This window comes from Silurus meridionalis, chromosome 17, assembly GCF_014805685.1.
Source record: "Silurus meridionalis isolate SWU-2019-XX chromosome 17, ASM1480568v1, whole genome shotgun sequence".
Lineage (NCBI taxonomy): Eukaryota > Metazoa > Chordata > Actinopteri > Siluriformes > Siluridae > Silurus > Silurus meridionalis.
Window position 1 is genome coordinate 9,504,614 of NC_060900.1, and position 13,337 is coordinate 9,517,950.

Genomic DNA, 13,337 nt, shown 5'->3' on the forward strand with positions numbered 1-13,337 from the left:
ATTCATGCCTGTTGTTGTATCTTTGCTCACTTTCATCTTGTCCAGTTCAATAAAATTTCTGTTCAACTTGAAGCAGCTTCTTGATTTGCCTTTGTGTTCTTCAGGCAAAGCTCAAATTTGGGAATGTGTTTTGGGATGTTTAAATATGGTTTGTAATCTGCAAGTGTGAGGTCCTGGTCTGAATGCCTTACACTTCAACAGCCACAGCTGGGGATGTAGCTCAGTGGTAGAGCGCATGCTTCGCATGTATGAGGTCCTGGGTTCAATCCCCAGCATCTCCAGGTTGTTTCTTTATAATGCATAAATGTCTATAAGTTTTAGGTGCGCATATTCTTGTTGTATATTCACAGTCATGTGAGCTCCAAAATATGGATTGATTATGAAAGCTTGAATTGCATACTCATCTATTTTAATGTGAGTTGATATGTTGAATGACAGTCTCAAGCTCTCTTAAATGGCATGATGGCCAAGTGGCAAGGCGTTCTAAAGATCATGGGTTCAATCCCATTTATGCCTGTTTGATGAGTCATTCTTCTTGCTCACTTTCATCCTGTGCAGTTCAATTAAATTTCTGTTCAACTTGAAGCAGCTTCTTGATTTGCCTTTGTGTTCTTCAGGCAAAGCTCAAATCGCAGGGGATTTGTGTTTTGGGATGTTTAAATATGGTTTGTAATCTGCAAGCGTGAGGTCCTGGGCTGAATGCCTTACACTTCAGCAGCTGCGATGTAGCTCAGTGGTAGAGCGCATGCTTTGCATGTATGAGGTCCTGGGTTCAAGCCCCAGCATCTCCAGGTTGTTTCTTTAAAGACATAATTTAAGCAACCTCCTAAATGTTTCTGCTTCCAGTTGTAACCTATCTCACTACAGCCCATATTACCTGAGATACATATCAAGTTGAGATAAACAACCAAGTGAGACCTTCCAACATGCTGCTTTGATGGAAAACCTTTGTGAACAACAGTATTAGCATGGCTGCAGCACCCAGCACTCCTAATTTGTATGCAGATCATTAACACCTCTATTGCCTTCGTCCAATACCCATTTAAGATTTCTAAATTAACAGCTTACGCTTCTACTGTGGAAGCACGTTTGGTACCACTCGGACTTTGTTCATCTCATTCCCATTGAAGGTTCATTTGAGACCCACTGTGAAGTACCGCTAGAATCGTAAAATCAAAGTAAAAAAAGACAGCATAAGCAATGTGCCATTGTGTATTTACCAAGTCTCAGTAGATGCACCTTCTTACACCATACACCTTCTATGTTTGGTGAAATATTTGGTTGTTTTACATGAACTGGTTCCTCTTTATTTGTGATGGCCAAGAAGAACAAAATTAGATTTAGTAGCATGAAGTAAAATGTATTAAAAATAAAGAAATTCTGGTATGTTGCATATTGAATTTTGAGTTTTCCCAATTTACACTGGTGCACACCTTTGCTTTCTTCTTCTTCTTCTTTGGCTGCTCCCATTAGGGGTCGCCACAGCGGATCATCCGTCTCCATACCACCCTGTCCTCTACATCTGCCTCTTTCACACCAACTACCTGCATGTCTTCCTCACCATATCCAAACCTCCTCCTTGGCCTTCCTCTTTCCTCCTAACTGGTGGCTCCATCCTCAGCATTCTTCTACCAATATAATTCATGTCCCTCCTTGCACATGTCCAAACCATCTCAATCTCGCCTCCTCACCTTGTCACCAAAACATCCTACATGCGCTGTCCTCTAATAAACTCATTTCTAATCTTGTCCATCCTCACACTCCCAACGAAAACCTCATCATCTTTAGCTCTGCTACCTCCAGCTCCATCTCCTCTTTACTCAATGCCACTGTCTCTAATCCATACAACATCGCAGGTCTCACCACAGCCTATAAACTTTCCCTTTCATTCTTGCTGATACTCTTCTATCACAAATCACTCCTGCCACTTTTCTCCACCCACTCCACCCTGCCTGCACTCTTTCTTCACTTCTAACACACTCCATTACTTTGCACTGTTGACCCCAGGTACCTGAACTCCCCACCTTTTCCACCTCTTCTCCTGCAACTGCACCACTCCACTGCCCTCCTCTCATTCACACATGTATTCTGTCTTACTCCTACTGAGTTTCATTCCCTTCTCCAGCGCATATCTCCACCTCTCCAGGCTCTTCTCAACCTGCTCCCTACTCTCACCACAAATCACAATATCATCCGCAAACATCATAGTCCAGGGAGACTCCTGTCTGACCTCGTCACAACCTGTCCATCACCACTGCAAACAGGAAAGGGCTCAGGGCCTTGATGCAGTCCAACCTTCACCCTGAACCAGTCTGTCGTACCTACTGCACACTTCACTGTTGTCACACTGTTCTCATACATGTCCTGCACCACCTCACATACTTCTCTGACACACCTGACTTCCTCATACAATACCACAACTCCTCTCTTGGCACCCTGTCGTAGGCCTTCTAAATCCACAAATACACAATGCAATTCCTTCTGTCCTTCTCTATACTTCCATCAACATCCTCAAAGCAAATAAGGCATCTGTGGCGCTCCTCCTTGGCATGAAACCATACTGTTGCTCAGATGGTCACCTCTTCTCTCAGCCTGTCTTCCACTACTCTTCCCATAACTTCATGGTGTGACTTCTTCTTCTTCTTCGGCTGCTCCCATTAGTCGCCACAGCGGATCATCCGTCTCCATACCACCCTGTCCTCTACATCTGCCTCTTTTACACCAACTACCTGCATGTCTTCCTCACCACATCCATGAACCTCCTTCTTGGCCTTCCTTTTCCTCTACCTGGTGGCTCCATCCTCAGCATTCTTCTACCAATATAATTCATGTCCCTCCTCTGCACATGTCCAAACCATCTCAATCTCGCCTCACCTTGTCACCAAAACATCCTACATGCTGTCCTCTAATAAACTCATTTCTAATCTTATCCATCCTCGTCACTCCCAACGAAAACCTCAACATATTCAGCTCTGCTACCTCCAGCTCCACCTCCTGTCTTTTACTCAATGCCACTGTCTCTAATCCATACAACATCGCAGGTCTCACCACAGTCCTATAAACTTTCCTTTCATTTTGCAGATACCCTACTATCACAAATCACTCCTGTCACTCTTCTCCACCCACTCCACCCTGCCTGCACTCTTTTCTTTACTTCTAACACACTCCATTACTTTGCACTGTTGACCCCAGGTACCTGAAATCCTCCACCTTCTCCAGCTCTTCTCCCTGCAACTGCACCACTCCACTGCCCTCCTCTCATTCACACATGTATTCTGTCTTACTCCTACTGACTCTCATTCCCTTCTTTAACGCATATCTACCTCTCCAGGCTCTTCTCAACCTGCTCCCTACTCTCACCACAAATCACAATATCATCCGCAAACATCATAGTCCAGGGAGACTCCTGTCTGACCTCGTCACAACCTGTCCATCACCACTGCAAACAGGAAAGGGCTCAGGGCCTTGATGCAGTCCAACCTTCACCCTGAACCAGTCTGTCGTACTGCATTTTCACTGCCGTCACACTGTCCTCATACATGTCCTGCACCACCTCACATACTTCTCTGACACACCTGACTTCCTCATACAATACCACAACTCCTCTCTTGGCACCCTGTCGTAGGCCTTCTAAATCCACAAATACACAATGCAATTCCTTCTGTCCTTCTCTATACTTCTCCATCAACATCCTCAAAGCAAATAAGGCATCTGTGGCGCTCCTCCTTGGCATGAAACCATACTGTTGCTCACAGATGGTCACCTCTTCTCTCAGCCTGTCTTCCACTACTCTTTCCCATAACTTCATGGTGTGACTTCTTCTTCTTCGGCTGCTCCCATTAGTCGCCACAGGATCATCCGTCCATACCACCCTGTCCTCTACATCTGCCTCTTTTACACCAACTACCTGCATGTCTTCCTCACCACATCCATGAACCTCCTTCTTGGCCTTCCTTTTCCTCTACCTGGTGGCTCCATCCTCAGCATTCTTCTACCAATATAATTCATGTCCCTCCTCTGCACATGTCCAAACCATCTCAATCTCGCCTCACCTTGTCACCAAAACATCCTACATGCTGTCCTCTAATAAACTCATTTCTAATCTTATCCATCCTCGCCACTCCCAACGAAAACCTCAACATATTCAGCTCTGCTACCTCCAGCTCCACCTCCTGTCTTTTACTCAATGCCACTGTCTCTAATCCATACAACATCGCAGGTCTCACCACAGTCCTATAAACTTTCCCTTTCATTTTTGCAGATACCCTACTATCACAAATCACTCCTGTCACTCTTCTCCACCCACTCCACCCTGCCTGCACTCTTTCTTCACTTCTAACACACCTCCATTACTTTGCACTGTTGACCCCAGGTACCTGAAATCCTCCACCTTCTCCAGCTCTTCTCCCTGCAACTGCACCACTCCACTGCCCTCCCTCTCATTCACACACATGTATTCTGTCTTACTCCTACTGAGTTTCATTCCCTTCTCCAGCGCATATCTCCACCTCTCCAGGCTCTTCTCAACCTGCTCCCTACTCCCACAACAAATCACAATATCATCCAAACATCATAGTCCAGGAGGCTCCTGTCTGACCTCGTCCGTCAACCTGTCCATCACCACTGCAAACAGGAAAGGGCTCAGGGCCTTGATGCAGTCCAACCTTCACCCTAAACCAGTCTGTCGTACCTACTGCACACTTCACTGTTGTCACACTGTTCTCATACATGTCCTGCACCACCTCACATACTTCTCTGACACACCTGACTTCCTCATACAATACCACAACTCCTCTTGGCACCCTGTCGTAGGCCTTCTAAATCCACAAATACACAATGCAATTCCTTCTGTCCTTCTCTATACTTCCATCAACATTCTCAAAGCAAATAAGGCATCTGTGGCGCTCCTCCTTGGCATGAAACCATACTGTTGCTCACAGATGGTCACCTCTCTCAGCCTGGCTTCCACTACTCTTCCCATAACTTCATGGTGTGACTGATCAACTTAATTCTGTAGTTACTTCAGGTCTGCACATCTCCTTTATTCTTAAAGATCGGTACAAGCACACTTCTTCTCCATTCCTCAGGCATCTTCTCACCTTCCAAAATCCTGTTAAACAATCTGGTCAAAACTCCACTGCCATCTCTCCTAAACATCTCCACGCTTCTACCGGTATGTCATCTGGTACCAACCGACTTTCCACTCTTCATCCTCTTAATCGCTGCTCTCACTTCCTCCTTACTAATCCTATCTACATCCTGCTTCACCATCTCCACATCATCCAACCTTCTCTCTCTGATTTTCTTCATTCATCAGCTGCTCAAAATACTCCTCCACCTTCTCAACACACTCTCCTCACTAGTCAACACATTTCCCTATCCATCCTTTACTGCTCTAACTTGCAGTACATCCTTTCCAGCTCGGTCCCTCTGCCTGGCCAATCTGTATAAATCCTTTTCTCCTTCCTTAGTGTCCAACCTCTCATACAGCTCCTCATATGCCTTTTCCTTGGCTTTCGCCACATCCTCTTAACCTGCTGCCGCATCTCCTTGTACTCCTGCCTACTTTTCTCATCACCTGTCTATCCCACTTCTGTTTTGCCAACCTCTTTCTCCTTATGCTCCTGCACTTCCTCATTCCACCACCACGTCTCCTTGTCTTCCTTTCTATTTCCAGATGTCTCACCAAGTACTTTTCTAGCTGCCTCCCTCATCACTCCTGCAGTAGTTGCCCAATCATCCAACACCTCCTTAACACCACTGAGCCTCTCACTGACCTCTTCCTGAACCTCACACTACACTCTTCCTCCTTCAGTTTCCACCATCTTATTCTTCTTTCAGTCCTCACTCTCCTCCTCTTCTTCTTCGCCTCCACAACCATCCTACAGACCACCATCCGATGCTGTCTAGCTACACTGTCCCCTGCCAACACCTTACAGTCTCCAATCTCCTTCAGGTTGCATCTCCTGCATAGCACATAGTCCACCTGTGTGCACCTTCCTCCACTCTTATACGTCACCCTATGATCCTCCTTCTTCTTAAAATAAGTGTTCACCACTGCCATTTCCATTCTTTTAGCAAAATCTACCACCATTTGCCCTTCCACATTCCTCTCCTTAAAACCATACCTACCCATCACTTCCTCGTCACCTCTGTTCCCTTCACCTACATGCCCATTAAAGTCCCCAATCTTTCCTAGGTACACCATCTACCACTTCATCTAATTCACCCAGAATCTTTCCTTCTCCTCCATCTCACAGCCAACTTGTGGAGCATAGGCACTGATGACATTTATCATCATCCTTCAACTTCCACCTTCACGATCATCACCCTATCAGAAACTCTCTTCACCTCCACTACACTCTTACTGTACTCTTCCTTCAGAATCACCCTACACCATTTCTCTTCCATCCACACCATGATAAAACAGTTTAAATCCACCTCCAATGTTCCTGGCCTTACTCCCTTTCCACTTGGTCTCCTGAACACACAGCATATCTACCTTTCTCCTCCATCATATCAGCTACCTCTCTCCCTTTCCCGTCATAGTACCGACATTTAAAGTACCAACCCTAACCTCCATTCTCCTACACTGCTCCTTTCCTGCCATCTCTGTAGACGCCTTCCTCCTCTCCTTCTCCTCCTTCGCCAACAGTAGCCCAATTTCCACCGGTACCCTGTCTTAACGATACCTGTGGCGGTCGTTGACCCGTTAACCCGGGCCTCGACCGATCCGGTATGAAATTCTTATTTGTGACCCGTATATTTGATTTGGCACATGTTTTTACGCTGGATGCCCTTCCTAACACAACCCTCCCATTTACCCGGCTTGGGACCGCACTAAGAGTGCACTGGCTTGTGCATCCATAATGGCTCGTTGCACACCTTTTGCTTTTGATGACCTGATTGTTTGCATACCATGTGCCGGGTCCCTGTTGAGGCGAGATGTCCAAGTATGACAGCGTTGTCCTCAGCAGTTCCAATACATTTCTGTGAACATAATCATGTTTTTGGTCGTGAGTCATGTGAGCTCCAAAATATGGATTGATTTTGAATGTCAGTGCATATCATTCATCAAAAGCATGCTTTAGTTCGGTGAACTATTTGGTTTTTCAACATGTACAGGTTTCCTGTTTGATCATGATGGCACAGCACTCCTGTTCATGATCAGCACCCAGCACCCTAATGTGTATGCAGATCATTAACACCTCTATTGCCTTCGTCCAATACCCATTTAAGATTTCTAAATTAACAGCTTACGCTTCTACAGTGGAAGCACGTTTGGTACCACTCGGACTTTGTTCATCTCATTCCATTGAAGGTTCATTTGAGACCCACTGTGAAGTACCGCTAGAATCGTAAATCAAAGTAAAAAGACAGCATAAGCAATGTGCCATTGTGTATTTACCAAGTCTCAGTAGATGCACCTTCTTACACCATACACCTTCTATGTTTGGTGAACTATTTGGTTGTTTTACATGAACTGGTTCCCTCTTTATTTGTGATGGCCAAGAAGAACAAAATTAGATTCAGTAGCATGAAGTAAAATGTACTAAAATAAAGAAATTCTGGTATGTTGCATATTGGAATTTTGAGTTTTCCCAATTTACACTGGTACACACCTTTTGGTTTTATGACCTGATTGTTTGCATACCATGTGCCGGGTCCCTGTTGAGGCGAGATGTCCAAGTATGACGGCGTTGTCCTCAGCAGTTCCAATACATTTCTGTGAACATAATCAGGATGTTTTGTGAGTCATGTGAGCTCCAAAATATGGATTGATTATAAAAGCTTGATTTCAGTGCATATCATTCATCAAAAGCATGCTTTAGTTCGGTGAACTATTTGGTTTTTCAACATGTACAGGTTTCCTGTTTGATCATGATGGCACAGCACTCCTGTTCATGATCAGCACCCAGCACTCCTAATGTGTATGCAGATCATTAACACCTCTATTGCCTTCGTCCAATACCCATTTAAGATTTCTAAATTAACAGCTTACGCTTCTACAGTGGAAGCACGTTTGGTACCACTCGGACTTTGTTCATCTCATTCCATTGAAGGTTCATTTGAGACCCACTGTGAAGTACCGCTAGAATCGTAAATCAAAGTAAAAAGACAGCATAAGCAATGTGCCATTGTGTATTTACCAAGTCTCAGTAGATGCACCTTCTTACACCATACACCTTCTATGTTTGGTGAACTATTTGGTTGTTTTACATGAACTGGTTCCTCTTTATTTGTGATGGCCAAGAAGAACAAAATTAGATTTAGTAGCATGAAGTAAAATGTAATAAAATAAAGAAATTCTGGTATGTTGCATATTGGAATTTTGAGTTTTCCCATTTACACTGGTACACACCTTTTGGTTTTATGACCTGATTGTTTGCATACCATGTGCCGGGTCCCTGTTGAGGCGAGATGTCCAAGTATGACGGCGTTGTCCTCAGCAGTTCCAATACATTTCTGTGAACATAATCATGTTGTTTGGTCGTGAGTCATGTGAGCTCCAAAATATGGATTGATTATAAAAGCTTGATTTCAGTGCATATCACTCATCAAAAGCATGCTTTAGTTTGGTGAACTATTTGGTTTTTCAACATGTACAGGTTTCCTGTTTGTTCATGATGGAGAAAATCGTTTTTCTCAGCAAATTTTCCGGTGCATGCTTTAAAACTGGGTTTTTTTTAAATGAGTTGCTTGGTTTGATGCCAATCTCCAGCCAGTTATAGGCTTACCTGGGGATGTAGCTCAGTGGTAGAGCATGCTTTGCATGTATGAGGTCCTGGTTCAATCCCCAGCATCTCCAAGCTACTTTTTATAATGCATAAAATGTCTATAAGTTTTAGATGCGCATATTCTTGTTGTATGGTTGTGAGTCATGTGAGCTCCAAAATATGGATTGATTTTGAATGTCAGTGCATATTACGCAACACTTTAGTTTATGGTGAGTTGGTATGTTGAATGACACACTCAAGCTCTTAAATGGCATGATGGCCAAGTGGCAAGGCGGTCTTGTAAACCAAGATCGTGGGTTCAATTCCCATTCATGCCTGTTTGTTGTATCTTTGCTCACTTTCATCTTGTCCAGTTCAATAAAATTTCTGTTCAACTTGAAGCAGCTTCTTGATTTGCCTTTGTGTTTTTCAGGCAAAGCTCAAATTGGAGGAATGTGTCTTTTTGGGATGTTTAATAATAGATTTAATTTGCAAGCGTATGGTCCTGGTCTGAATCCTTACACTTCAACAGGTCAAGCTGGGGATGTAGCTCAGTAGAGCGCATGCATGTATGAGGTCCTGTTCAATCCCCAGCATCTCCAAGCTACTTCTTTATGATGCATAAAATGTCTATAAGTTTTAGATGCATATTCTTGTTGTATGGTCAGTCATGTGAGCTCCAAAATATGGATTGATTATGAAACTTGAATGTCAGTGCATGTTGCGCAACAAAAGCATGCTCTATTTTAAAGTGAGTTGATATGTTGAATGACACACTCAAGCTCTCTTAAATTTTAAAATTTTGAGTTTTCCCAATTTACACTGGTGCACACCTTTTGCTTTTGATGACCTGATTGTTTGCATACCATGTGCCGGGTCCCTGTTGAAGATGTCCAAGTATGACGGCGTTGTCCTCAGCAGTTCCAATACATTTCTGTGAACATAATCATGTTGTTTGGTCGTGAGTCATGTGAGCTCCAAAAATATGGATTGATTATGAAAGCTTGATGTCAGTGCATATCACTCATCAAAAGCATGCTTTAGTTCGGTGAACTATTTGGTTTTTCAACATGTACAGGTTTCCTGTTTGTTCATGATGGAGAAAATCGTTTTCTCAGCAAATTTTCCGGTGCATGCTTTAAAAACTGTTTTTTTTTTTAAATGAGTTGCTTGGTTTGATGCCAATCTCCAGCCAGTTATAGGTTTTACCTGGGGATGTAGCTCAGTGGTAGAGCGCATGCTTTGCATGTATGAGGTCCTGTTCAATCCCCAGCATCTCCAAGCTACTTTATAATGCATAAAATGTCTATAAGTTTTAGATGCGCATATTCTTGTTGTATGGTTGTGAGTCATGTGAGCTCCAAAAATATGGATTGATTTTGAATGTCAGTGCATATTACGCAACACTTTAGTTTTGGTGAGTTGGTATGTTGAATGACACACTCAAGCTCTCTTAAATGGCATGATGGCCAAGTGGCAAGGCGGTCTTGTAAACTGAAGATCATGGGTTCAATTCCCATTCATGCCTGTTTGTTGTATCTTTGCTCACTTTCATCTTGTCCAGTTCAATAAAATTTCTGTTCAACTTGAAGCAGCTTCTTGATTTGCCTTTGTGTTTTTCAGGCAAAGCTCAAATTGGAGGGAATGTGTCTTTTGGGATGTTTAATAATAGATTTAATTTGCAAGCATGGTCCTGGTCTGAATCCTTACACTTCAACCGGTCCAGCTGGGGATGTAGCTCAGCGGTAGAGCGCATGCTTTGCATGTATGAGGTCCTGTTCAATCCCCAGCATCTCCAAGCTGCTTCTTTATAATGCATAAAATGTCTATAAGTTTTAGATGCGCGCATATTCTTGTTGTATGGTCGTCGGTCATGTGACCTCCAAAAATATGGATTGATTATGAAACTTGAATGTCAGTGCATATTGCGCAACAAAAGCATGCTCTATTTTAAAGTGAGTCGATATGTTGAATGACACGCTCAAGCTCTCTTAAATGGCATGATGGCCAAGTGGCAAGGCGGTCTTGTAAACTGAAGATCGTGGGTTCAATTCCCATTCATGCCTGTTTGGTGAGTAATTCTTTGCTCACTTTCATCCTGTGCAGTTCAATTACATTTCTGTTCAACTTGAAGCAGCTTCTTGATTTGCCTTTGTGTTCTTCAGGCAAAGCTCAAATCGCAGGGGATTTGTGTTTTGGGATGTTTAATTATGGTTTGTAATCTGCAAGCGTGAGGTCCTGGGCTGAATGCCTTACACTTCAACAGCAGCAGCTGGGGATGTAGCTCAGTGGTAGAGCGCATGTTTTGCATGTATGAGGTCCTGGGTTCAATCCCCAGCATCTCCAGGTTGTTTCTTTAAAGACATAAGCAACCTCCTAAATGTTTCTGCTTCCAGTTGTAACCTATCTCACTACAGCCCATATTACCTGAGATACATATCAAGTTGAGATAAAACAACCAAGTGAGACCTTCCACCTCCTGTCTTTTACTCAATGCTACTGTCTCTAATCCATACAACATCGCAGGTCTCACCACAGCCTATAAACTTTCCCTTTCATTTTGCAGATACCCTACTATCACAAATCACTCCTGCCACTTTTCTCCACCCACTCCACCCTGCCTGCACTCTTTTCTTCACTTCTCTAACACACTCTCCATTACTTTGCACTGTTGACCCCAGGTACCTGAAATCCTCCACCTTCTCCAGCTCTTCTCCCTGCAACTGCACCACTCCACTGCCCTCCCTCTCATTCACACACATGTATTCTGTCTTACTCCTACTGAGTTTCATTCCCTTCTCTCCAGCGCATATCTCCACCTCTCCAGGCTCTTCTCAACCTGCTCCCTACTCCCACAACAAATCACAATATCATCCGCAAACATCATAGTCCAGGGAGGCTCCTGTCTGACCTCGTCCGTCAACCTGTCCATCACCACTGCAAACAGGAAAGGGCTCAGGGCCGATCCTTGATGCAGTCCAACCTTCACCCTAAACCAGTCTGTCGTACCTACTGCACACTTCACTGTTGTCACACTGTTCTCATACATGTCCTGCACCACCCTCACATACTTCTCTGACACACCTGACTTCCTCATACAATACCACAACTCCTCTCTTGGCACCCTGTCGTAGGCCTTCTCTAAATCCACAAATACACAATGCAATTCCTTCTGTCCTTCTCTATACTTCTCCATCAACATTCTCAAAGCAAATAAGGCATCTGTGGCGCTCCTCCTTGGCATGAAACCATACTGTTGCTCACAGATGGTCACCTCTTCTCTCAGCCTGGCTTCCACTACTCTTTCCCATAACTTCATGGTGTGACTGATCAACTTAATTCCCCTGTAGTTACTTCAGGTCTGCACATCTCCTTTATTCTTAAAGATCGGTACAAGCACTTCTTCTCCATTCCTCAGGCATCTTCTCACCTTCCAAAATCCTGTTAAACAATCTGGTCAAAACTCCACTGCCATCTCTCCTAAACATCTCCACGCTTCTACCGGTATGTCATCTGGTACCAACCGACTTTCCACTCTTCATCCTCTTAATCGCTGCTCTCACTTCCTCCTTACTAATCCTATCTACATCCTGCTTCACCATCTCCACATCATCCAACCTTCTCTCTCTGATTTTCTTCATTCATCAGCTGCTCAAAATACTCCCTCCACCTTCTCAACACACCTCCTCACTAGTCAACACATTTCCCTATCCATCCTTTACTGCTCTAACTTGCAGTACATCCTTTCCAGCTCGGTCCCTCTGCCTGGCCAATCTGTATAAATCCTTTTCTCCTTCCTTAGTGTCCAACCTCTCATACAGCTCCTCATATGCCTTTTCCTTGGCTTTCGCCACATCCCTCTTAACCTGCTGCCGCATCTCCTTGTACTCCTGCCTACTTTTCTCATCACTCTGTCTATCCCACTTCTGTTTTGCCAACCTCTTTCTCCTTATGCTCTCCTGCACTTCCTCATTCCACCACCACGTCTCCTTGTCTTCCTTTCTATTTCCAGATGTCTCACCAAGTACTTTTCTAGCTGCCTCCTCATCACTCCTGCAGTAGTTGCCCAATCATCCAACACCTCCTTAACACCACTGAGCCTCTCACTGACCTCTTCCCTGAACCTCACACTACACTCTTTCCTCCTTCAGTTTCCACCATCTTATTCTTCTTTCAGTCCTCACTCTCTCCTCTTCTTCTTCGCCTCCACAACCATCCTACAGACCACCATCCGATGCTGTCTAGCTACACTGTCCCCTGCCAACACCTTACAGTCTCCAATCTCCTTCAGGTTGCATCTCCTGCATAGCACATAGTCCACCTGTGTGCACCTTCCTCCACTCTTATACGTCACCCTATGATCCTCCTTCTTCTTAAAATAAGTGTTCACCACTGCCATTTCCATTCTTTTAGCAAAATCTACCACCATTTGCCCTTCCACATTCCTCTCCTTAAAACCATACCTACCCATCACTTCCTCACACCTCTGTTCCTTCACCTACATGCCCATTAAAGTCCGCCCCAATCTTTCCTAGGTACACCATCTACCACTTCATCTAATTCACTCCAGAATCTTTCCTTCTCCTCCATCTCACAGCCAACTTGTGGAGCATAGGCTTT

General features: G+C 44.2%; 4 non-coding genes across 4 annotated transcripts; all 4 read left to right on the forward strand.

Moving 5' to 3' along the window:
• Positions 1 to 209: 209 nt before the first annotated feature.
• On the forward strand, positions 210 to 281 carry trnaa-cgc. Its single transcript has one exon. It is a non-coding gene; the product is annotated as a tRNA-Ala (tRNA).
• A 439-nt stretch (positions 282 to 720) lies between these two features.
• trnaa-ugc lies at positions 721 to 791 on the forward strand. The gene has a single exon. It is a non-coding gene; the product is annotated as a tRNA-Ala (tRNA).
• A 9,137-nt stretch (positions 792 to 9,928) lies between these two features.
• On the forward strand, positions 9,929 to 9,998 carry trnaa-ugc. The gene has a single exon. It is a non-coding gene; the product is annotated as a tRNA-Ala (tRNA).
• A 993-nt stretch (positions 9,999 to 10,991) lies between these two features.
• trnaa-ugc lies at positions 10,992 to 11,063 on the forward strand. Its single transcript has one exon. It is a non-coding gene; the product is annotated as a tRNA-Ala (tRNA).
• The last annotated feature ends 2,274 nt before the right edge of the window (positions 11,064 to 13,337 follow it).